This window comes from Scyliorhinus torazame, chromosome 19, assembly GCF_047496885.1.
Source record: "Scyliorhinus torazame isolate Kashiwa2021f chromosome 19, sScyTor2.1, whole genome shotgun sequence".
Classification (NCBI taxonomy): Eukaryota; Metazoa; Chordata; class Chondrichthyes; order Carcharhiniformes; family Scyliorhinidae; genus Scyliorhinus; species Scyliorhinus torazame.
In genome coordinates, this window is record NC_092725.1 from 69,286,308 (window position 1) to 69,312,805 (window position 26,498).

Here is a 26,498-nt window from a genome sequence, read left to right on the forward strand (position 1 = left end):
ATCTATGGAGTATCCTCATTACATGTTGTTATTATCCTCCATGAATCTAGTGGCTACGAGGGCTTCCTGAGTGCACCTGCCTCATCTGGACATCGCAATGGCCTCATTCCATCATCCTCGCCTTCGTGGACCTCCTTACCATCAGTCCTGTAGAACTTACCAGAGGAGACATATCCATCTCCTCCTCAGGCAGCTCCCCACCCCCACCCCCACTGCACTTCCCGGTTGTGTTGGACACAGTATGCGGTGACAATGCATGATATTCTCTGCAGATTGTGCTGGAGGGCTCCACTGGACCGGTCCAGGCATCGGAATCTCTTTTTCAGCATCCTAATGGTTTCCTCGACCAAAGTGCGAGTTGTAGCATGAGCCTTGTTGTAGCTTCTCGCTCCTACACTCTGAAGCTTCTGCACGGGTGTCATCAGCCATTTCATCAGCAGGCAGCCCTTGTATCTGAGGAGTCATCCCTACAGGTTCTGTGGAGCCTGGAAGACATCGGGCATCTGGGAGTGTCTGAGAATGTAGGAGTCACGGATACTCCCTGAGAATCATGCACAGACCTGCTGAACATTAAGTGAGTGGAAGCCCTTGCAATTCACATGCTGCACTGCTTGCCACAAAGATCTGAGTGACTTGGGAGTGCAGTCGATGGCACCCTGCACCTGTGGAAAACCAGAGATATGTGAAAATCCCAGTGTCCAGACATCTCGCTACGGCTCTTCAACAACATGCACTGCAGCCCCAGCTGCCTCTTCTTCTTGAGCGTGCTGCCCCTCCCTCTTCCCAGCTTGGCATCTCTGTCGCTCTCTTCTCCTTTGTCTTTACTCCCTGTAAGTCATGAAGCACATAGCTTGGTCACCAGGCTCCAGTTCCTGATGTACTCCTCCTGCAGGATGAAAGAGAGAGAGACGCGTGGGTTAGCATTGATCTCCTAGGGAACTCTCATGGTTATGCGTGCGGCTTCACCTCAGGCTTATGCAGAAAGTAAGGAGGCATGGGATAGTGGGAAATTTGGCCAGTTGGATAACAAACTGGCTAACCGATAGAAGTCAGAGAGTGGTGGTGGATGGTAAATATTCAGCCTGGATCCCAGTTACCAGTGGCGTACCGCAGGGATCAGTTCTGGGTCCTCTGCTGTTTGTGATTTTCATTAATGACTTGGATGAGGGAGTTGAAGGGTGGGTCAGTAAATTTGCAGATGATACGAAGATTGGTGGAGTTGTGGATAGTGAGGAGGGCTGTTGTCAGCTGCAAAGAGACATAGATAGGATGCAGAGCTGGGCTGAGAAGTGGCAGATGGAGTTTAACCCTGAAAAGTGTGAGGTTGTCCATTTTGGAAGGACAAATATGAATGCGGAATATAGGGTTAACGGTAGAGTTCTTGGCAATGTGGAGGAGCAGAGAGATCTTGGGGTCTATGTTCATACACCTTTGAAAGTTGCCACTCAAGTGGATAGAGCTGTGAAGAAGGCCTATGGTGTGCTCGCGTTCATTAACAGAGGGATTGAATTTAAGAGCCGTGAGGTGATGATGCAGCTGTACAAAACTTTGGTACGGCCACATTTGGAGTACTGTGTACAGTTCTGGTCGCCTCATTTTAGGAAGGATGTGGAAGCTTTGGAAAAGGTGCAAAGAAGATTTACCAGGATGTTGCCTGGAATGGAGAGTAGGTCTTACGAGGAAAGGTTGAGGGTGCTAGGCCTTTTCTCATTAGAACGGAGAAGGATGAGGGGCGACTTGATAGAGGTTTATAAGATGATCAGGGGAATAGATAGAGTAGACAGTCAGAGACTTTTTCCCCGGGTGGAACAAACCATTACAAGGGGACATAAATTTAAGGTGAAAGGTGGAAGATATAGGAGGGATATCAGAGGTAGGTTCTTTACCCAGAGAGTAGTGGGGGCATGGAATGCACTGCCTGTGGAAGTAGTTGAGTCGGAAACATTAGGGACCTTCAAGCAGCTATTGGATAGGTACATGGATTACGGTAAAATGATATAGTGTAGATTTATTTGTTCTTAAGGGCAGCACGGTAGCATTGTGGATAGCACAATGCTTCACAGCTCCAGGGTCCCATGTTCAATTCCGGCTTGGGTCACTGTCTGTGCGGAGTCTGCACGTCCTCCCCGTGTCTGCGTGGGTTTCCTCTGGGTGCTCCGGTTTCCTCCCACAGTCCAAAGATGTGCAGGTTCGGTGGATTGGCCATGATAAATTGCCCTTAGTGTCCAAAATTGCCCTTGGTGTTGGGTGGAGGTGTTGAGTTTGGGTAGGGTGCTCTTTCCAGGAGCTGGTGCAGACTCAAAGGGCCGAATGGCCTCCTTCTGCACTGTAAATTCAATGATAGTCTATGATTAATCTAGGACAAAGGTTCGGCACAACATCGTGGGCCGAAGGGCCTGTTCTGTGCTGTATTTTCTATGTTCTATGTTCTATGTTCAAGGTTCGTTAACACAGCCAGAGAGTGGCTGCCCAAAACCCCACCCAGATCCGCCCCATTCCAACTGACCAATCGGTGGCAACTTCACCCACTGGACTGGACTGCTCTCAGCCCAGGTGCAGACATTCTCCTAACACCCACACTGCAAGGCTGTCCTGCTAGATAGAACCATGGGGGACACTGGTCCAAACTGGAATGAAGACATTGCAAGAGGCTGTGAGCCCCTCCACCAGTGTGCTTCATGGCCAGCTTTCACAGTGAGATTGTACCACTTGCCCAGGCATCCAATTGTTCTGCTGCCCTCAAAACACTCATTAAATTGCAGTCTGGGCATAAACTTTCAAATGGTGCTTGACAAAGCACCACACAACAGTTTTAGTGCAAAGCCCATTCGATTAAAGGGACAGTGGCAACTTGGATTTAAAAAATGATCGAAGGACAGAAATCAGAGAGCAGTGTTGAATGGTTATTTTTCAGATTGGAGGCAGTGCACCCCCGGGGTTAGAATTAGGCCCACTGCTCATTTTAATATATAATAATGACCTCGACTTGGAAATACACAGCACCATTTCAGAGTTGCAGATGATGCAAAACAATTGTAGTAAACAGTGAGGATTCCGAGATACTTCCGAAGTACGTAGTCAATGTTTGTATATTATTTGAGGATGGCAGGACAAGTTGAAAAGACTGTTTTTCAAGAAAAATAATATTGGATCTTTGGCTTTATTAAAAGTATAATAGAATAGCGAAAGCAGGGAAAATCAAGTTAACCTTTTTAAAACATACAGTGACCATCTTAGCAACCATTAATTCAAATACAACCCCCAAAGAATACAACACTAAGTAATCCTTTAAGCTTCCCTTATAACATCTATAAAACTTAAGACACCTTTTAACAGAAGGACATAAGGTTAAAGTCACTACTGTTATTAGTTTTAAATCACCAGGGTCGATTTACAGTCTTCAGATTACAAAGAGAGACTCCAATACACCTTCTGGCTGTGACTGCAGCTATCCAGCTCTCAAAAACGAAACTAAAACACACCCTGCAGCAAACAGCCCAAACCAAAAGTAAAAAGCTGACAGACAGCCCAGCTCCACCCACTCTCTGACATCACTGCAGTAATAAACACCCATTTCTTAAAGGTACTATCACTACAGATATTTATATACACACCCATTTCTTAAAGGTACATTTCTTAAACACCCATTTATAAACACCCATTTCTTAAAGGTACTCTCACATGACTTCTCCTCCCAAGAAAAAAATAAAATAAACCATCAACTTTAAGATGGTTTCATTTTTTACCTTTCCACCATCCTTTAAGAAATGAACACAGTAAATGTACTTTATCATTTCAAAAAACAACACACGCAAACAGGTCCATTTTGTTTTCGTTCTTCTTCCTCCAGCTGAAATCCTTCTTGATTGACAGTCTCTTTGAACAAGAAGGTCTCTGCACGATCCGTCCATTTCTCTACACCTTGGCATTTCTCTTTAAAGTCAGGTACTTTAGTTCAATCTGATCACAGAGTCCCTTGCAATTCTCCAACACTGGAGCATTGGTTATCAAAGTCAGTCAAATGCCTGCTGAAAGTCCACTGTCCATTGAAATTTTCGACATTTCTTCAGCAAGTCCATCAGTGGAGCAATCACACTACAAAACTTTTGCACAAATGTTCGATCAAATCCACTCATGCCAAGAAACCGCATTATTTCCCTTTGTCTCAAAGGTTTTGAAAACTCCTCAATAACTGTTGGTTTCACATCCCTTGTGACCATTCGAGAAATGGCTGCCACCGCCTGGTGAACCCTTGAGCCGATCCTCTCAGGGCAAACTTTATCTGTTCCAGTTTAATAAACCCCGCCATATCGTTTACCCAGGCCTCCAGTCCGGGGGGTTTCACCTCCTTCCACATGAGTAGGATCCTGCGCCGGGCTACGAGGGACGCAAAGGCCACGACATCGGCCTCTTTCGCCTCCTGCACTCCCGGCTCTTCCGCAACTCCAAATAGAGCTAACCCCCAGCCTGGTTTGACCCGGGCCTTCACCACCTGCGAAATCACTCCCGTCACTCCCTTCCAATACCCTTCCAGTGCCGGGCACGCCCAAAACATATGTGCATGGTTTGCCGGGCTCCCACCACACCTCCCACATTTGGCCTCCACTCCAAAGAACCTGCTCAATCTTGCCCCCGTTATGTGTGCTCTATGTAGCACCTTAAATTGAATCAGGCTAAGCCTGGCGCATGAGGAAGAGGAATTTACCCTGCTTAGGGCATCAGCCCACATACCCTCCTCTATCTCCTCCCCTAATTCTTCTTCCCACTTTCTTTTTAGTTCGCCCACCGACTCCTCCCCCTCTTCCCTCATCTCTCTATAAATCTCTGACACCTTGCCCTCTCCGACCCACACCCCTGAAAGCACCCTGTCCTGTATCCCCTGTGTCAGGAGCCGCAGAAATTCCCTCACCTGTTGTCTAGTAAACGCCCTCACCTGCATATATCTCAAGAAATTCCCCCGGGGTAACTTATACTTTTCCTCCAGTGCTCCCAAGCTCGCAAAAGTCCCATCTATGAATAAATCTCCCACCTTCCTAATTCCCAACTGGTACCAGCTCTGAAATCCTCCATCCATTCTTCCTGGGGCGAACCTATGGTTGTTCCTGATAGGGGACCCCACCAGGGCTCCCTGCACCCCTCTCTGTCGCCTCCACTGTCCCCATATGTTCAGTGTTGCCGCCACCACCGGGTTCGTGGTGTACTTTTTCGGTGAGAACGGTAGCGGCACCGTCACCAGCGCCTCTAGACTCGTCCCTTTACAGGACCTTCTCTCCAGCCTTTTCCACGCCGCTCCCTCATCCTCCATCATCCATCTACGTATCATTGCCACATTGGCGGCCCAATAATAATCTCCCAAGTTCGGTAGTGCCAGTCCTCCTCTGTCCCTACTGCGCTGCAGGAACCCCCTCCTTACTCTCGGAACTTTCCCTGCCCACACAAAGCTCGTAATGCTCCTATCTATTTTATTAAAAAAGGTCCTGGTGATTAAAATAGGGAGACATTGAAATACAAATAAGAACCTCGGGAGGACCATCATCTTAATTGCCTGCACCCTGCCCGCCAGCGATAAAGGCTGCATGTCCCACCTCTTAAAGTCCTCCTCCATTTGTTCTACCAGCCGTGTCAGATTAAGTCTGTGCAAGGTTCCCCAGCTCCTAGCGATCTGAATCCCCAAATATCGGAAGTTTCTTTCCACTTTCCTTAACGGTAAGCCTTCTATCTCTCTACTCTGGTCCCCTGGATGTATCACATATAATTCACTCTTCCCCATGTTTAACCTATACCCCGAAAATTCCCCGAACCTCCTCAAGATTCGCATAACCTCTATCATCCCCCCCGCTGGGTCCGACACGTGTAGCAATAGGTCATCTGCGTATAACGAGACTCGGTGTTCTTCTCCCCCTCTAGTCACCCCTCTCCATTTCCTGGAGTCTCTCAGCACCATGGCCAGAGGTTCAATTGCCAGCGCAAACAACAATGGAGACAGCGGGCATCCCTGTCTTGTTCCCCTATATAATCGGAAATACTCCAATCCATGTCGACCTGTAACTACGCTTGCCGTTGGTGCCCCATAAAGTAGTCTAACCCAGCGAATAAATCCGTTCCCAAACCCAAACCTCCTTAACACTTCCCATAAATACTCCCACTCCACCCTATCAAATGCCTTCTCTGCGTCCATTGCCGCCACTATCTCTGCCTCCCCCTCCACTGAGGGCATCATTATCACCCCTAATAGCCGTCGCACGTTAACATTCAATTGTCTCCCTTTTACGAACCCTGTCTGGTCTTCGTGCACCACCCCTGGGACACAGTCCTCTATCCTCAATGCCAGCACCTTTGCTAGCAGTTTGGCGTCCACGTTCAATAGTGAAATAGGTCTATAGGACCCACACTGCATCGGATCTTTGTCCCTCTTCAAAATTAGCGATATCGTCGCCTCCGACATTGTCGGGGGTAGTGTCCCCCCTTCCCTGGCCTCATTGAACGTCCTCGCCAACAATGGGGCCAACAAGTCCACATATTTTCTGTAGAATTCCACCGGGAACCCGTCTGGCCCCGGGGCCTTCCCTGCTTGCATGCTTCCCAGTCCCTTAATAACCTCGTCCACCTCAATCGGTGCCCCCAGGCCTGCCACCGCCTGCTCCTCCACTTTCGGGAACCTCAACTCGTCCAGGAACTGCCGCATCCCCTCCTCTCCCTCTGGGGGCTGAGACCTATACAGTTCTTCATAAAAGGTCTTAAACACCTCATTTATCTTTCCTGCCCTTCGCACGGTGTCTCCCCTTTCATCCCTAATTCCTCCTATCTCCCTCGCTGCTGTCCTCTTTCGCAGTTGGTGCGACTAGCCTTTTCCCCATATTCATACCTCCTCCCCTGTGCCTTCCTCCACAGTACCTCCGCCTTTCTGGTGGTCAGAAGGTCAAACTCGGTCTGGAGTCATCTCCTCTCCCTGTACAGCTCCTCCTCCGGGGTCTCTGCAAATTCCCTGTCCACCCTTAAAATCTCCCCCAGTAATCTATCCCTTTCCTTGGCCTCTGTTTTCCTTTTGTGGGCCCCAATAGAAATCAGCTCTCCTCTGACCACCGCTTTTAGTGCTTCACAGACCACTCCCACAGGGACCTCGCCGTCGTCATTGACCTCCAGGTATCTCTCGATACACCCCCTCACTCTTGCACACACTCCCTCATCCGCCATCAGTCCCACATCTAATCGCCAGAGTGTTCTCTGCTCCCTGTCCTCTCCTACTTCCAGGTCCACCCAATGTGGGGCATGATCCCAAACCGCTATGGCTGAGTATTCAGCTTCTTCCACCCTAGAGATCAACGACCTTCCTAGAACAAGAAAATCTATCCGGGAGTACACTTTATGGACGTGGGAGAAGAAGGACTACTCCCTAGCCCTGGGTCTAAGAAATCGCCATGGATCCACTCCCCCCATTTGGTCCATAAACCCCTTAAGTACCTTGGCCGCTGCCGGCCTTCTTCCAGTCCTTGAGCTGGATCTATCTAGCCCCGGGCCCAGCACCGTATTGAAGTCCCCTCCTAAAATTAAATTTCCTGCCTCCAGGACCGGAATACGCCCCAGCATCCATCTCATGAACCCCGCATCGTCCCAATTTGGGGCATACACATTAACCAACACGACCTCCATTCCCTCCAGCCTAGCACTCACCATTACATATCTACCTCCACTATCTGCTACGATGTTTTTTGCTTCAAATGCTACCCGTTTCCCCACCAAAATGGCCACCCCTCTGTTCTTTGCGTCCAGTCCTGAGTGGAACACCTGTCCCACCCATCCTTTCCTTAGCCTAACTTGGTCCGCCACCTTTAGGTGCGTCTCTTGGAGCATAACCACGTCTGCCCTTAGTCCTTTCAAATGCGCGAGCACTCGGGCCCTTTTTATCGGCCCATTCAGGCCTCTCACGTTCCACGTGATCAGCCTCACTGGGGGGCTACCTGCCCCTCCCGTGTCGACTAGCCATTACCTTCTCTAGGCCAGTCCCATATCCCGCCTCCGCGCTCCCGCTCGCCCCCCCAGCGTCGCATTCCGCCCCCAACCACCTTCTCTTTAGCCATTTCCTTTTGGATTTCCGCAGCAGCAACCCAGTTGTCCCCCCCCCCCCCCCCGCTAGATCCCTATCTAGCTTGATTGCTCCTCCCATATCACTTCCGTAAGTCAGCTGACTTCAACTGACCCCGGCTACTCCTGCTCGATCCTCGGCCCCCCCGGTGTGAGGGAACTCCCATCCGCCTTGCGCCTGTTTTCCCGCCTTATTCTTTCTGGCGCGGGAACATCCCTTTACCTGTCCCGCCTCTTGTGGCACAGCTCCCTTCCCCTCCCCCTCTCCTTCCCCATTCTCTGACTATGTCCCGCCTCTCCCCCCTCACCGGCGCCCACATTTCCCCAGTGTCCCCCCCCTTCCCTGTTTACTTCTCGCTTAACTTTGACCATCCCATTAACAAAAACAATAATAACAACAATAACAGTTCCCTGCAGCATCAGTCCCTCCGTTCCGGTCCAGTTTCTCTTCATTGATGAAGGACCATGCTTCCTCCGCCGTCTCGAAATAATATTGTCTCTCCTGATGCGTGACCCATAGTCTTGCCGGCTGCAGCATCCCAAACTTCACCTTCCTTTTGTGCAAAACCTCTTTGGCTCGGTTGAAGCTCGCCCTCCTTCTCGCTACCTCCGCACTCCAATCCTGGTAGATCCTTACCACCGCATTCTCCCATCTGCTACTCCGCACCTTTTTGGCCTATCTCAGGACCTCTTCTCTGTCCTTAAGGCGGTAGAATCGCACGATTATCGCCCTCGGTGGTTCTCCCGCTTTTGGTCTTCTCGCCGGGATCCGATTTGCCCACTCCACCTCCATGGGGCCCGCAGGGGCCTCAGCACCCATCAGTGAGCTCAGCATCTTACTTGCGTACGCTCCACAGTCCACTCCTTCCACACCCTCCGGGAGACCAAGTATCCTAAGGTTCTTCCTTCGCGCTCCATTTTCAAGGGCCTCAATCCTGTCAGCACACTTTTTATGAAGTGCCTCGTGCACCTGAGTCTTGACCGCCAGGGCCAGGCCCTCGTCCTCAATACCTGACACCTTCTGCTCCACCACGCGAAGTTCCGTCTCCTGGGTCTTTAAAGTCTCCTTAAGCCCCTCAATTGCCTGTAACAACGGGTTCATTACCTCCTTCTTCAGCAGGTCCACGCACCGTCTCACCACCTCGTCCTGCTCAGGCCCCCATGTCACCTGTGGTTTCTCCACCGCCATTTTGTTTCACTCCCTCTCTCTCTCTCTCTGATCTTCTGGTTGCAGATTCTTCGGGCTGCAGCTACCGCCGCCGGTTTTTCCCTCCGTCTTTTCCGTCTTTCGGGGGGGACTCCCTTCCCTCGCGTCTCGCACCGGGTTTTACGGCCGTCCAAGTCCCCGTTGGGGCTCTTAAATGAGCCCGAAGTTCCGTCGGAGCTGGAGCCGCCGAAACGTGCGGCTAGCTCATCCCTGCCGCAACCGGAAGTCTCCAATCTATCCCAATTCTTAAGAATATCCTCATTTTCCAATTTAATTTGAGGTATGTCAAATTCACAGTCATCTGGATTTGGTTCGTCACTTTGAGTTAGAATCATTAAAACCTCCTTCTTTTTCTCTCTTTCCCTTTCAAAGTACCTTTCAAGCATATTCACATGACACACTCGGTGAGTCTTCCTTCTATCTGGTGTTTTTACCACATAATTCACCTCACTTAATTTCCTTTCAATCTGATCAGGTCCACAAAACCTTCCTTTTAAAGGTTCACCGACCACTGGTAACAATACTAAAACTTCATCTCCACAGGCAAAACTACGAACTTTGGATTTCTTGTCTGCTACCCGTTTCATCACATTTTGTGCAACTTTTAAATGTTGTGTAGCCAATTCACCTGCTCTATTTAATCGTTCTCTAAAATTTGACATGTAATCCAATAATGTAATTTATGATTTCTCACTCACCAATTTTTCCTTAATCAATTAAGTGGTACTCATCACTACCGGAGGAAGTATCTGGGACGTGTAAGGAGGTGAAAAAAATCCATCTTAGGTGCATATGAACTAGTGCCTGAAGCCTACAGACAGAAGTTTAGAAATTTAAAGAAAGAATTCGGTCAAACATAGATAGAGTTTGAAAGGATGAAACAGTAATTTTGATAGGTGGATAAGGGCTTTGAAAATAGACCAAACATATGAAGCTCTCAGAAAATTATACTTTTGGAGGAGTTTAAAAATTCAATTCCTGATGTAGTGAGAATTCATGTGGAAGAGCAGAGGGTTAAATCTGCGAATTTTGCAGCAGAAATGGTAGATGATTATGAATTAGTTCATAAATCAAAGCTTGGTTTCCGACATCAGTTTCTGCCTGTGAGGGACTCATGACCAAAAATTAGTTCAAAAGGACTAAATTTGTTTGATTCATTAGGTGTACCCCTAATTGCAAACAGTACAAATGGAATTCCTTTATCCCAATCCTCTGGATAATCGTGACAATAAGCCCTCGACATTGTCTTTAATGTTTGATGCCACCTTATTATGCTATCACATATAATTCACTCTTCCCCATAGTTATGCTATCCATAACTTCTTTGAATAACCTTGAGGTAAAATTCAATTCTTGATCCGATTCTTTTTCTGTGGGTAGTCCATATCGAGGAAAGAATTGAAGTAATTCCTCCACAATCTTTTTAGCTGTAATATTACATACTGGAATGGCCTCTGGAAACCTAGTAGACATATCCATTATCGTCAAAAGATATTTATTCCCACTTTTCGTTTTAGGAAGCGGTCCTATGCAATCAATTAGGAACCTTGTAAAAGGTTCCTCAAATGCTGGAATGGGTATTAAGGGTGCTGGTTTTTCTCACTGCTTGAGGTTTCCCTATCATTTGACATGTGTGACATGATTGACAAAATTTATCTATATCTTTATGTAGTCCAGGCCATTAAAAATGTTTCTGGATTTTAGCTTGAGTTTTCCTTATTCCCAAATGACCTCCCACTGGTACCTCATGTGCAACTCGCAACACCTCCTTTCTATACCCCACCGGCAATACTACTTGATGAACTTCTGCCCACTTTTCATCCGCCTGCCTATGTAAAGGTCTCCATTTTCTCATCAAGACATCACTTTTACGGTAATAACACTCTGGTATACACTCAGATTCCTCTTTCGTATATGCTTTCTAATACACCGTTTTATTTCTATATCTTTCTGTTGTAACTCTGCCAATTTTCCTGAACTAAAAATATCTGCCTCATCCTCCATCTGTTCTTGTACTTTTTCAACCATCTGATCAAAAATCGTTTCTGATAATTGCACTTCAACGTCATCTTCACTCTTTGATTTCTCCTCTTGTCTTAACCTGTGAATTTGTGACCTTGTTACTACACAATCCGGAAAAATCCAAGGATATTCGTCCTTCAACACTTCAGTTGTCTGATTTTCCACTGGCTTATCAACCACTGTAAGCATCACTCCACCTGCGATCCAGCTATATCATTACCCAAGATAAACTGTATTTCTGGACAAGATAGTTTCTCTATTACTCCTACTACCACTTCACCACTTTTCACTGGACTTTCCAACCTTGCCTTATATAATGGAACATTACTCCTCTCACCCTGAATTCCACATATTGCCTCCTTTTCTGGCAATATTCTTCCCAAACTACATAACTCCTCAGCTCTTACCATTAAAGATTGACTAGCCCCTGTATCTCTTAAAATTGTGACTTCTTTACCTGCTCCTCCTGACACACATGAGTAAACTTTACCCGCACAAGTAAATTCTTTAAAGAGATCTGGCATCTTCTTATCAATCACCTCTTGATCAGGCTGTACAATCTTTTGCACCTCCTTCGCTTCACTTGGGCTTTCCTTTACTACTTTAACAAACCCCACTGTCTTATCCTGTCTCACTATATCAGCCTTCCCAGTGCTTTTCTTCAACCAACAACACTGTGACTTTACATGGCCTAGTTTATGACAGTGAAAACATTTGAAACTTTTCATTTCTTTTCCACCCTCCTGGATTTCTTTTTTAATCTGAGGGACACTCTCCTTATTATCTCCCATCAGATCACCTTTACCACTTGAGTATTTCTCATGTCCCCAGTTTCTGTCCCTCACAGGCAGAAACTGATGTCGGAAACCAAACTTTGATTTATGAACTAATTCATAATCATCTACCATTTCTGCTGCAAAATTCGCAGATTTAACCCTCTGCTCTTCCACATGAATTCTCACTACATCAGGAATTGAATTTTTAAACTCCTCCAAAAGTATAATCTTCTGAGAGCTTCATATATTTGGTCTATTTTCAAAGCCCTTATCCACTTATCAAAATTACTCTGTTTCATCCTTTCAAACTCCATGTATGTTTGACCAAATTCTTTCTTTAAATTTCTAAACCTTTGTCTGTAGGCTTCAGGCACTAGTTCGTATGCACCTAAGATGGATTTTTTCACCTCCTCACACGTCCCAGATACCTCCTCCAGTAGTGATGCAAAGACTTCACTAGCCCTACCTACCAGCTTTGTTTGAATCAGTAATACCCACATGTCCTGTAGCCATTTCATTTGTTTAGCTACCTTCTCAAATGAAATGAAAAAGGCTTCTACCTCCTTTTCATCAAACCTTGGCAATGCTTGGACATATTTAAATAGATTCCCACCAAGCCTTCAACTATGACTCTCTTTCTCACTATCCTCATCACTATCTTCCAACTGCACGTTTCCCTTTACGTCTGCCAATTTTAACTGACTGTCATGTTTCCTGGACATTTTCTGAAGTTCAAACTCTCTCTCTTTATCTTTTTTCTTGCTCTGTATCTCCCTTTCTCTTTCTTTTTGTTCTGCTCAAGCTATTCTTTCTGTTTTCCTTTCTTCTCTATCTTTTTCCTCTCTCTCTCTCTCTTTCTCTTTCCTCTCTCACTCTTTCGTATTCAAGCTGCTTTAATTCTTTCTCATGTTCCATTGGTTTAATTTATAACTGAATTTTTGCTATTTCCAATGAGTCAAACTATCTCAGGCAACTTTAAATGCTTAGCCACCGCCATAATGAGCTCATCTTTTCGCATTTTGTCAGGTAATGTTAACTGCAATGTTTTTGCCAAATCTAACAGTCTGCTTTTAGTCTCTGCCCGTAAGGTACTGTGACTGTCTCCAACCCCAAAAACCTCTGAGTCTCTGAAAGAGCCACTGTCCACAACACACTCCCTACTTAAACTAAAATACAACACCTGAAAAGCAACCACAATATTCTCACCCCTCACTGCCTTTAAGTTCACTAAGCCAATCCAATAGATAGACTTTTATCCTGGACGAGCCCCAAATTTGTTATGGGCCAGGGTTTAGAGAATCCCAAAGTGTATCATGGAGTTCACCTGACCCACAACTTTTAATAGATTGTGGTATGGGGAGCACACGGCCCACTCTCCAGGTGTGGTCCAGTAGAAATGGAAAAGTATTTTTAAAGCAAAACAATGTTATTTCTATGAACTCAAGTTAACCTTTTTAAAACATACAGTGAACATCTTAGCAACCATTAATTCAAACCCCCAAAGAATACACTAAGTAATCCTTTAAGCTTTCCTTTTAACATCCATAAAACTTAAAACACCTTTTACCAGAAGCACATCAGGTTAAAGTTATTGGTTTAAATCACCAGGATCGATTTATAGTCTTTAGATTACAGAGAGAGACTCTAATACACCTTCTGGCTGTGACTGCAGCTATCCAGCTCTGAAAACGAAACTAAAATACACCCTGCAACAAACAGCCTAAAACGAAAGTAAAAAGCTGTCAGACAGCCCAGCTCCACTCACTCTCTGACATCACTGCAGTAATAAACACCCATTTCTTAACGGTACTCTCACTACAGATATTTATATACACACCCATTTCTTAAAGGTACATTTCTTAAACACCCATTTATAAACACCCATTTCTTAAAGGTACTCTCACATGACATTCTAATTTTCTTTAGAGTAACCAATATACCCTGATGTGACATCTGTTCAAACAAACCAGAATGGGCTATTTTTAATCTAAAAATTGAAGTCAAGGCAACATTTGGAAGGAATTTGTGGAATTCTCAATTTACTGCCGGCTCCAATATGGATATGGCAAATAAATGTGATGTCATACAGTTAGATGCTTTAATTATTAAAGGTGAGTTGGGAATATAGTATGGATTCAATTTTTGACCAAGAGAAACTATAACATATTTCCAGAATGGCAACATTGTTGTGTGTCAGCTTAATTGTATAGTAAAGCAATCCCATCTGGCTTCTGTAGATCTTTCCAAACTGAGAAATAGGGGCTGGTTTCGTACAGTGGACTAAACAGCTGGCTTGTAATGTAGAACAAGGCAGCAGCGCAGGTTCAATTCCTGTACCAGCCTCCTCGACAAGCGCCGGATGGGGCGACTAGGGGCTTTTCACAGTAACTTAATGGCAGCATGGTAGCATTGTGGATAGCACAATTGCTTCACAGCTCCGGGGTCCCAGGTTCAATTCCGGCTTGGTTCACTGTCTGTGCGGAGTCTGCACATCCTCCCCGTGTGTGCGTGGATTTCCTCCGGGTGCTCTGGTTTCCTCCCACAGTCCAAAGATGTGCAGGTTAGGTGAATTGGCCATGATAAATTGCCCTTAGTGTCCAAAAATTGCCCTTAGTGGTGGGTGGGGTTACTGGGTTATGGGGATAGGGTGGAGGTGTCGCCCTTGAGTAGGGTGCTCGTTCCAAGAGCCGGTGCAGACTCGATGGACCGAATGGCCTCCTTCTGCACTGTAAATTCTATGATAATCTATGATAATTGAAGCCTACTTGTGACAATAAGCGATTATTATTATCATTATTATAGGTGTCAATGAATACATAGTGAATCACGTACACACTGCAATCACAGTGGGTATGCAATCCCTCAATAAAGCCACAAAAAGTGGATGAAGAGAAAGTAATAATATATGGAATGCAAGAGAAATTCTCAAGGATGAAGCTTTCTCTTTAACAGCCGCAGCGACTAATACAGCTTGGACGCATTTGAGCTGCGCCTGATCATTAAATCATTCATCCATATTTGTAAATCTATCTCTGGGTATGGTAATGCAGTGGTTATGTTACTGGGTCCATTATCCTGAGAGACTGATAATCTAGTAAATGTGAGGTCCGCCATGCCTGAATTCTCTTTTTAAAGTCTCAAAAAAGCTGATGTCAACAGAAGTGGGACCATAAAGCTGTAAACACTTATGTTTATTTACATTCCATCAGCATGAAACCTGCCATTGTTACGTGGCTACCAGTTCAACTGTAATGAGGTTGTCTCTTAACTTCTCTCGAGAGAAAGGCACTCAATTGGCCAATGTTTCAGGGCAATTATAGAGATGCCAGCCTTGACCGAGATCTCATGGACAAATATATTTTTCAAAATTACACCCCTGCCATGACATGTCCAACAGCTACTCTACCCCCACACTAGCAACTCTATAGCATTTTTATGGGCATGATTTTTGTGAATGACGGAATTCATTTTGGTCTAGTACTTAAACATTTTCCTAGCATTCCACTAGAGAAATTAGAATGATGGAATAGAAATGTTGACATCATTGTAGTGTAACCTGATTCAGAATATTTATAATGGCTAAGAAAACACAATGCAAATGAATTCAAACATCTAAATATTCAGGCTAAACAGGAACATCTTGTTTACCATTTAAAGGTTTGGGACAACTTCACCCGTGCTTATATACATTGACATATGGACAAACAAAATGTAAGAAAGAATGAGAGATGTTAGCCAGTAAAACAAGAAAGACTTTTTATCCTGGTGGTATTTGAGATGCACAATAGAACCTTATTTGCAAATAACTCTTCTTCTCCATCTGTGTTATTCTGAATAAGATACTCTCCTCCACACACGCATCCAGTAGCTAATTTTTTTTTCATCTCCACGCATAATCTGGGTTGGTGATTTAACAAGATTTTGGAGTAACACCATCACTTCACCCCATGGCACTACACATGGTTTAGGTTTTCTGTTGATCAATTCTGCATCAGTTCACAGAATAGCTCCATGGACAACATTTTTCTTTAATTAAAGCCCCATTCTACACTATTATTAAACATTTACCAAGACAATCTGAAAATAACAGCAAACACGAGGATGAATTCTGAGGGCATGTTGGAAAGTTGTGATACAAATCAGGTGCGTAATTTTCAAGAGTGATTATTTAATTGTTTATATAATATTGTATAATTGTTTAATATAACTTACAACTTGAAATCAAATCAAATTTAATGTGCCCTTGAGCATATTTATAAATAGAAGATTACTCTTTGCTGCAGACTCCATATCAATTTATTTCCTAGCTGTGTGATTCTTAAAAATACACTACAAGATTGAAAATTCCATTCTCAGTTCAAGGTTCATAGATTATCATAGAATTTACAGTGCAGAAGGAGGCCATTCGGCCAATTGAGTCTGCACCGGCTCTTTGAAAGAGCAACCTACCCAAGGTCCACACCTCCACCCTATCCCCATAACCCAGCAAACCCATCCAACACTAAGGGCAATTTTTGATACTAAGGGCAATTTAGCATGGCCAATCCACCTAACCTGCACATCTTTGGACTGTGGGAGGAAACCAGAGCACCCGGAGGAAATCCACCCACACACGAGGAGAATGTGCAGACTCCGCACAGACAGTGACCCAAGCCGGAATTGAACCTGGGGCCCTGGAGCTGTGAAGCAATTGTGCTATCCACAATGCTACTGTGCTGCCCACGTAGTACTATTGCAAAGTTCATGTTGGTTTAATTGCACTTACACTGAAATTGCTATCATGCCACTGCCCTCCACCAGTTGGGAAGGGAGATTCCATTGGGGCTCCCATTCTTAATCACCATCCAATGGATATTAGCCGCAAGCAGAGGTTGGATTTGATTGTGATATCTCATCCCCAAAACTTAAAAGCCTGCTAACGGTCACCCTCAAAAGATTACTTAGCAGAAGTCTGGGTCTTCAGGAAGGAACATGAGAGAAGAAAATCAGCAAGGGAAGTATTTTCCAGAAATCAGCTGGATGCTGTGTGGACATCTGTGAGCAAAACTATACTTTGCCTGAACAGAGCACAACATGGAGGCAGCGGTAATATCTTAGCTCTACTCACTTTTCAGTCCTGTCGAACAGTTGCCACTCTGAACATGGCCATCCTGAAATTTAAACTTGAAAAAAAAGCACAGGAATTCCTCAGGATAATTGTTGACCACTGAACAGAGCTCGATATCGGTTTGAGTTCTGCACTGAGTAATGGTGGCAGAGCGGGATAACTCAGTGGTGCCTACTTGCACCAGCCTAAGTTCACGCCCACGGGTGAAGTGGACAGTTTAAATGAAAAATAAACAACAAGAGTTTGTTATTCACGTTTCGCAATCCTAAATAAATCTTTCCATTAGATTACTCTCCTGTCAGCAATATTTAATATATTTTTTAAAAGATCCAATACTTTATTAGCAGCGTTCCATTGTAAATCAAAAACCAGCTGGATTCTCCGTCAGTAGCGGAATTCCCAATGCACCGGAGAATCCACTGTCGGCCAAACAATTTCCTATGCTCCAGTCCCCCATTGGCAACGACATTGAGGTTCACGCCCCATGCCAATGGGGCCCATTTGACCCATTGGGTCATTTGCATCCTATTGGGCTGGGCACAGGATTCTCCGAGCCTCAGTGAGTTTCCGGTCCTCTGGGATGGGATTCAGGTGGGCGAGAATAGGTGCAGGTATTTCCCAGCGTGGCCCTGATGCGGCGGACCTCGCAGTGGACCTTGCGGTGGGCCAAGGGGGTAACTCTTTTTTTAATAAATGTTTTTATTCTCCATTTTCACATTTTCCTTCAAAATGTACACCCCACCCTCAAACAGTAAACGGTAACAAATACAAAATCAATCCCCTTAACAATTCCAACAATCCCATCCTCCCACCACCCCAAACAACAGCCTATCAATATATGCATCCAATAAAACAAACCCTCCCATGGTGGCAACAAAAAAGCAAAGGAGAAAAAGAAAAAGGAGTCCGGGACCGCCCATGGTCACCATTGACCTATAGAGTCCACTCCCCCTCCCCCCCTCCTACACTCAACGCCCTCCAACCTCTGAAAGAGTACCATACATGATACCCAAGAGTTGTAACCCCCCCCCCCCCCAGTCTCCAACTCCTCCCGTTCACTGCCTCTAGTAAAACTCCTCCCCCCAACCGCGGTTCCTTCCCTGCAACTTTCCACCCCGGCTAGACCACTCGGACCCTGTTCTGCCAGGCTCCGATGGCCACAGCCCCTCCCCCCACCTCACTCCTGTTCACTGGCCGGCTTAAACCGGCCAACGTGGAGGCCCCCGCCCGGGTCCCTTTCCCCCTTGCCCGGCCCTAGGAAAGCCCAGAAATCCCCTTTTAGCACACAAACCCCGCATATCCACCTACACCCCAAAGAGCCTTCATTTCGAGTGAAAGTCCCATCACTTCCCTTGTCCAAATATATACAACATTGGCTCCTTTAGCCCATACACCCGCACGCAGTGAAACAAAAAAGAAGAAAATACAGTCATGAGGTTACATCGGCACATGGCCATCTCTCAATTTCTCAGTTCTGCCACAGTCCTTCTGCTTTCGCAAACTCCTCCGCTGCTTCCGCCGTTCCAAAATAAAAGTCCCTGAGCTTGTAAGTCACCCTCAGCTTCGCTGGATATACAATGCCGCACTGCACCTTGCTAATGTACAGTGCCCTCTTCACCCGGTTGAAGGCAGCCCGCCTCCTCGCCAGCTCCACGTAAAGTCCTGGTATATGTATAAGGGGGGGGGTAACTCTTTAAGGGAGTTGCCCCAAAGTCCATCGGAGGACCACCCTCCCTCCCACAACAATTGTTGTCTAGCCATCTGCTTGACACATGCCATTACTCTCATTCATAGGTGTCTTCTTTCTCTGCTTGCAGAAGAGAGAGAGCACAGAGAAATGGTGGTGATGTTCAACCATCACTGACAGCTGCAGAGGAGACTGAGTCCTGGGGTGCTTGGATATCGGAAATGGGGGCGATGGGGGCCTCCCAGCTACCTAGTGATGGAATAAAATATCGCGCAGCCACATTGCACCCATCACTCAGTCATAGTGAATCGATTTCATCAGCCGGGGTACATTGATCATGTGAACAACGCTTACTTGAGAACTTCCGGTTCAAATTCATGTCTTTAATCTCCCACAGGCCGATGTGTCCAGTAGGAGGTGGTGCTGGATGAAGACACCTCATTGGAGGTCACTCACTCTGAGATTGCACCATCACAGACCTCATCCAGACCTTGTCCCAGCTCAGATACACATCTCAGTACAACTGGTAAGACAGCCAGTCAGGTTTGCACCAAGTGCCTCACACAACACAAGTGAGTAAGAGCAGGGGGTGAAGACAGTGGCAGCACTGGGGAGAGTCCCTGTCAAGGAGAAAGGATACTCCAAGCTCAGCTCGGCTGAACTCAGATACTGAACCTCAATGGCCGTCGACAAGCGGATACTTTTAGAGCAGCTGCAGAAAATGTGTGAGGTACAGACCGGCTTTCCAGTGGCACTGTGCATAACTGTAGAGAGAATGGAGGTGTGGTCATTTGCATGGAGCCTCCATGTCCGACAAGTGGATGCTGACCCTCACCAGTGGCTTGCACATTCTGAATGCCAGCTTCAGCAGAAATCTGCCATTCTTACTTGGCCTGGCCCATATGTGACTCCAGAAAGGTTGACTCTTAAAGTGCCCACTGAAAAGGCCCAGCAAGCCACTCAGTCGCATTAAACCATCACAAGGCCTAAAAGGAATGAAACTGGATAGACCACTCAGCATCAATGGCGGCACTGGGAATGGCACGCCCAACCCTCCAAAGTCCTCCTTGCTAACATCTGGGGGCTTCTGACAAAATTGGGAGAGCTGTCCCACAATCTGGTCAAGCAACAAGCTGGCATACTCATACTTATGGAATCATACCTTACACATAATGTTCCAGACACAACCATCACCATCCACCAAAGGTGGCAGCACAGCAGTAAACAGTCAGGCGGGAGGCCTCAACATCAGCCCTGGACCCCATGAAGTCTCATGAAGTGCTCGGTAGCATCATTACTGACTCAGCTGGCCAAGTCCAAAAGGACATAACTGCTAGACTGGCACTGTAGCATGTGGTGAGGGAACCAGCAAGAGGGAAAAACCAACTTATCCTCACCAATCTACCTGTTGCAGAAATGCCTGTCCATGGTAGGATTGGTAGAAGTGACCACCGCACAGTCCTTGTGGAGATGAAGTCCTGCCTTCACATTGAGAATAACCTCCATCGTATTGTGTGGCGCTACCACCGTGCTAAATGAGATCGACTTTGAACAGATCTAGCAACTCAAAACTGGGCATTCATGAAGTGCTGTGGGCCATCAGCAGCAGCAGAATTGTATATAACCACAATCTATAACCTAATGATCCCCGACATATCCTCCACTCTACCATTATCACCAGGCATGGGGATTAATCCTGATTCAATGAAGAGGGCAGGAAGTCATGTCAGGAAAGGTACCAGGAATTCCAAAAAATAAGGTGTCAACCTAGTGAAGATACAAACAGGACTACTTGGATGTCAAACAGCGGAAGCTGCATGCGCTAGACATTAAGTGATCCCACAACCAATGGATCAGATCTAGGCTCTGCAGTCCTGCTACATCCAGTCGTTAAAGGTAGTGGGCAATTAAACAAATCATGGGGCAGCACGGTGGCACAGTGGTTAGCACTTCTGCCTTATGACGCTGAGGTCCCAGGTCCCGTCTCTGGGTCACAGTCCGTGTGGCGTTTGCACGTTATCCCCGTGTTTGTGTGGGTTTCGGCCCCACAAGCCAAAGATGTGCAGGATAGGTGGATTGGCCACGCTAAATTGTCCCTTCATTGGAAAAAAAAATGAACTGGATACTCTAAATTTATAAAAAGATATAAAAAAAAAAATTAAACAACTCACTTGAGGATGAAGCTCCACTAATATCCCCACTCTCAGTGATGGAGGAGTCCAGCACCATCAGTGCAAAAGATGCAACCATCTTCACCCAGAAGTGCCGAGGGGAGGAACAAAAGACATAGAAATACAATAGTCATCGGGGATTCAGTTGTGAGGGGAATAGATAAATATATCTGTGGCCACAAAAGAGACTCCAGGATGGTATGTTGCCTCCCTGGTGCTAGAATCAAGGATGTCTCCTAGTAGTTGCAGGAAGGGGGAGCGTGAACAGCCAGTTGTTGTGGTACACATTGGTACACAGGTTAAATAAGGGATGAGGTCCTAAAAGCAAAATAGAGGAAGCTAGGAAGCAAGTTGAAAAGTAGGATCTCAAAGGTACTTATCTCAGGATTACTACTACTGCCACATGCTAGTCAGCGTAGAAACAGCAGGATATATAGGATTAATATGTGGCTGAAAAGATGGTACGAGGGGGAGGGTTTCAGATTCCTGGGGCACTAGGACTAGTTCAAACTGGATAAGTTACACTTGGACAGGACCAGGACTGATATTCTTGAATGGACATTCTGAATCCTCCCTTGGTGTACCCAAACTGGCACCAGAGTGTGGCGACTGGCGGATTTTCACAGTAACTTTATTGCAGTGTTAATGGAAGTCTATTTGTGACACTAATAAAGATTATTATTATTACTCACCCTGGCTGCCCTGAGGAGGTCATGCAGTTTCTTTCTGCACTGCTGGGCGGTGCGGATGGTGTTGCTCACGGCACTTACTGCCTCTGCCACCTGCACCCAGGCACGTCGAAAGGCGGCAGCTGGCAGCCTCCTTCCCGGGCCAGGGTACAGGGTCCCCCACCTCTCCATTGTTCAAGCAAGGTCTTGAGCTCAGCATCTGTAAAACAGGATGCTGCTCTCCTCGCTGCCATCTTGTCGGCTGGGATGATGTGGGTGGGGAGCGCAGTGTGTATATATACAGCTGCAGCTTAGTGTCAATCCTGAGTGTCAATTGCGTCTCTGGCAAATCCAACACTATTTCTCATTGGAATTGGTTGTGTTCCACTTGGCACCGGTGCACGCCCCTCAGCGGTCGTTGAATCGGTCCAGGGGTGGCGCCAGTTTTGCTGTCATAGATCTTTGCAACTCCTGCCCCGGCGTCAACAATTAGTCTCAGGAACGGAGAATTCCGCCAAAGATTTTTTTTGCACTCAGTAGGTTGTCAGGATCTGCGATGCTGTCCCGAGGAAATGTGGTTGAAGTTGATTACATTTCATTATTCAGAAGATAGTTGTGGGGTGGAACTTGCAGGATTACAGCGGCAATTTGGGAATAAGCATGGCTACCTTTTCAAGGAACCATCCCGGGCATTATTGGCCAAGTGGCATCCTCCTGTGCGGGAAGTCTCCATAAGTGTATGAAATGTAGATTATTGATGGAAAGATTTTGAGGCTACAAGAAAGGCTTTACTTGGAGGACACTTGCAAAATTGTCTCGAATCCAGGGCTCACTGATTTATTTGATAGTGTTCCAAAGAAGCAAATAGCTCAAGAGAAAACATCTCATCTCCAACCAGCAAAACCATTATTTGATTGAGTACACATGGTCAGATGGATGGTTAAATGCGCTAACAACCCTGAGATGAGTTGTGCAGCTCATCCTAGCACTGAACAGAAATTCCTGGTGGTTCAGATTTATCCCTCACCCATCAGATTATCTCGTCAAAGCAATATTGCTATTTTGGGTCCATTGACAGCTACATTTCTGATGTTACAACAGTTGTACACTTTTAAGAATATTTACCTGGCTGTTTTGAGATGCCCCAAAGTAATGAAGCTACAAATCTCTCTCATATCATCCATTCTTGTCAATTGTCTAATGATCAACTGGTGACTCTCCTCCATTGGCTCAAAGTCTCTTTAGAGTTGAGTTGGCTCAAAGATGGCACACCTGTCAATGAAACATTGGCAGCAAATCAATTCTCTGTGATAGACTCGGTAATCCAATACCTGAGCCAGCAGGTTCTGCAGTACTCCAGGGTACTGCTTATGACTGACTAGCTAGCCAATTACACGTCATTGATGTAACTTAGAGGGGTGGACTTATGACAGGGCAGGAATGATTCTCTCTGAATTCCAGAAAATCATACAAGGTAGACTGATGTTGACTGGGTAAAGTAAGCAGTAAGCAGTGAGAAAAGTATAAGTGCTAACGCCAATTGAACACCAGCCAGATCTCCTTCCCACACATGGGCCTCACTAAGTCTTGGACGTTAACAACCTATTGCTTAAGTTCCATGTGCTCAGTGAAGCAAATTGTACATCTACAGGAAGAGAATGTGCACTCCATGCTAGGAAAACAGGAAAATAACAGTAAAATGCTACAAATGCTGGAAATCTAAAATTAGAAAAATAGAAAATGCTGGGAACAACATAGCAGGTCTGGCAGCATCTGTGGCTCAGAACCGAAATGGGCGGCAAATTGTTCAGCACTGCTGCCTCACAGCACCAGAGACCCGGGTTCAATTCCGGTCTTCAATGACTGTCTGTGTGGAGTTTGCACTTTCTCCCCGTGTCTGCGTGGGTTTCCTCCGGTTGCTCAGGTTTCCTCCCACGGTCCAAAAATGTGCAGATTAGGTGGATTGGCAACACTAGATTGCCTCTTAGTGTCCAAAGATGTACAGGTTAGGTTATGGTATAGAGTAGGGGAATGGGCCTTGGTAGAGTGCTCTTTCAGAAGGTCGATGGGCCCCTTCTATGGATTCTATGGTTAGCTTGGTTTCTCTCTCCACAGATGCTGCAGGCCTGCTACATCCCACCACCCCACACTTTCAGTTTACTTCAGGCAGACAGGAACTCTAATTCTGTAGATTTCTTGTTAATTTACTTTGGAGATAAAAGGCCATTGATGACTTCTCATTGCATTTGATTTATTGTCACGTGGACCAAGGTGCAATGAAAAGTATTATTCTCGTGCAGACCAGACAGTTCATCCCATTCATGAACAAAACATAGGACATACATAAATACACAATATAAATACGTAAACACAGGCATTGGGTGAAGCATACGGAGTGTATTGCTACTCAGTAGAGAAGATGTGTGAAGAGATCAGTTCAGTCCATAAGAGAGTCATTCAGGAGTCTAGTAACAGCAGCGAAGAAGCAGTTTTTGAACCTGTTAGTGCATGTTCTCAGACTGTTTTATCTCCTACCCAGTGAAAGAGGTTGGAAGAGAGAATAATCTGGGTGGGAGGGGTCTTTGATTACGCTGCGCATGTTCCCAAGGCAGCAGGAGGTGTAGACAGAGTCAATGGATGGGAGACGGGTTAATGTGATGGACTGGGCTGTGTTCACGGCTCTCTATAGTTTCTCACAGTCTTGGGCGGAGCAGTTGCCATACCAGGCTATGATGCAGTCATGATAAGATATTTTTTATAGTGCATCTGGAAAAATTGCTAAGAGTCACTGTGGGTATGCCGAATTTCCTTTGTTTCCTGAGGACGTATAGGCACTGTTGTGCTTTCTTGGTTGTAGCATCGACATGGGTGAACCAGGACAGATTGCTGGTGAAGCGTCGACGTGGGTGGGCCAGGACAGATTGTTGGTGAATTTGAAGCTGTCAATCATCTCCACCTCAGCACCATTGATGCAGAGAGGGGTGTGTACAATATTTTGCTTCCTGAAGTCAATGACCAGCTCCTTAGTTTTGCTGACATTGAGGGAGATTGTTTGTTGTTACACGATGCCACTAGCTTCTCTATCTCCCTCCTGTACTCTGACTCATTGTTGTTCGAGATCCAGCCCACTGTCATCAAACCTGTAGATGGAGTTGGAGCCAAATTTTACCACACAGTTGTGTGTGTATAAGGAGTACAGTAAGGGGCTAAGTACACAGCATTGCTGGACCCCTCTATTGAGAACCATCATGGAGAACGTGTTGTTGTTTATCCTTACTGATTGTGGTCTGTGGGTCAGGAAGTTGAGGATCCAGTTACATAGGGAGGAGCCAAGTCCTAGGTTTTGGAGTTTTGATATGAGCTTGGCTGGGATTATGGTGTTGAACGCGGAGCTGTAGTCAATGAATTGGAGTCTGATGTAAGAGTCCTTGTTGTCGAGATGCTCCAGGGATGAGTGTAGGGCCAGAGAGATAGTGTCTGCTGTGGACCGGTGTGGCGGTATGTGAATTGCAGTGGATCAAGTCTGGTGTCTGTGGAACTCAGATGGGAGTGTATGAACACTTCTTTCCAATGACTGGCGTAATCCAAGGTTATTATGCTGTTTCCAGGGTCTGAAATACCTTTGCAGGTGAAATGGAAAGTATATTGTCCGGTTTCTTGTCCATTTGCAGATCCATATCGAAAATGGAAGGCGGAAATTGGAAATGAAGCTCTTAAACAGCTGTGCAAGCAGGACCTATGAACTCAAAGCGTTTTAATTGGGCTAATAATCCTGTAATGCTCAATAACTGAATACTAGGACACCTTTTATTTCCAAACTCTTCATTTTTTAAACACAGACCAGTTTACTTAAATTTTCATTTGGAAGATACTGTAGCCAGTACAGTTTAAAGTCGCCGACCCGGAAATGGGTAGAAGGACATAAAGGGCAGTCTTCAATCAAAGCCTGAAAGTAGATATGAAAAAAGCACCTAGTTCACAAAGTCATACAAGGTCAAATAGAAGCATACAATGAATTCTGATCATCTGTAAATATTCTTAACTTTCTATTTTGTCTTAACTATTGAGAATTAGAAAATGAAGGTTCTGAACACCTTCCTGTATAAAGCTACCAATGTGAATGTCTTCAACGTATTGCCACAGTCCTGGCCAACTGCCTAATTAGCTACAGATTGAGTGTATCAGTAAAATGTCATCAAAAAAGTCAACCCCGCGGGCAGTTACATTTCCGAAGAGTGCACAGTGCGGCTGAGGAAGCCGCGAACTGGCTCGGGGAAGGGGGGTGGGGGCGGGTGCCAAGGTTTGGGGCGACTTCGGGGGGTGGGGGCGGCGGGTGCAGGGGCTTGGGGCGACTTCAGGTACGGGATTGACATTCGGAGTGATTTCTGCTGAATCGGCGTTTTAAAACATGAGAGTGCAAACTAAGATACGTTTCCTCAGTTATTAAGACAGACTGAATGTCCTATTTTTTCCAATGATAACATTAGAGAGGAAAGCCTGAATGTATATGGGACTGAACTCTCAGGTTTAGAGTCAGGGGGAGCAGGAGGCCAGGCAATGATTTTCTTCCCCGTCCAGTCTCATCTTCGACAACTGAAGGAGTTATAAGGGTTCATGGAAGAGATGTAAAGGACTGATTGCTCTTTACATCAGTGTCATCGCTTTGTCCAAGCAAAAATCAAACATGTTCCTTGGCGTAGAGTGGACTCCCAATCCTGATGCTGGCTGGAAACCTCGGGAAATGTATTCCATAAAAAACTATCAGGAGAGATTTGCAC

General features: G+C 45.8%; 2 long non-coding RNA genes across 2 annotated transcripts in view; both read right to left on the reverse strand.

The window, feature by feature from the left end:
• Positions 1-26,498, reverse strand: part of LOC140396199 (uncharacterized) — a 68,513-nt gene that overhangs the window by 29,077 nt on the left and 12,938 nt on the right. The window lies entirely within an intron of this gene.
• Positions 1-26,498, reverse strand: part of LOC140396195 (uncharacterized) — a 47,656-nt gene that overhangs the window by 13,228 nt on the left and 7,930 nt on the right. Inside the window, exon 2 of the long non-coding RNA XR_011936478.1 lies at positions 22,846-22,992. This is a non-coding gene — a long non-coding RNA (uncharacterized lncRNA). The remainder of the gene's footprint in view (positions 1-22,845; positions 22,993-26,498) is intronic.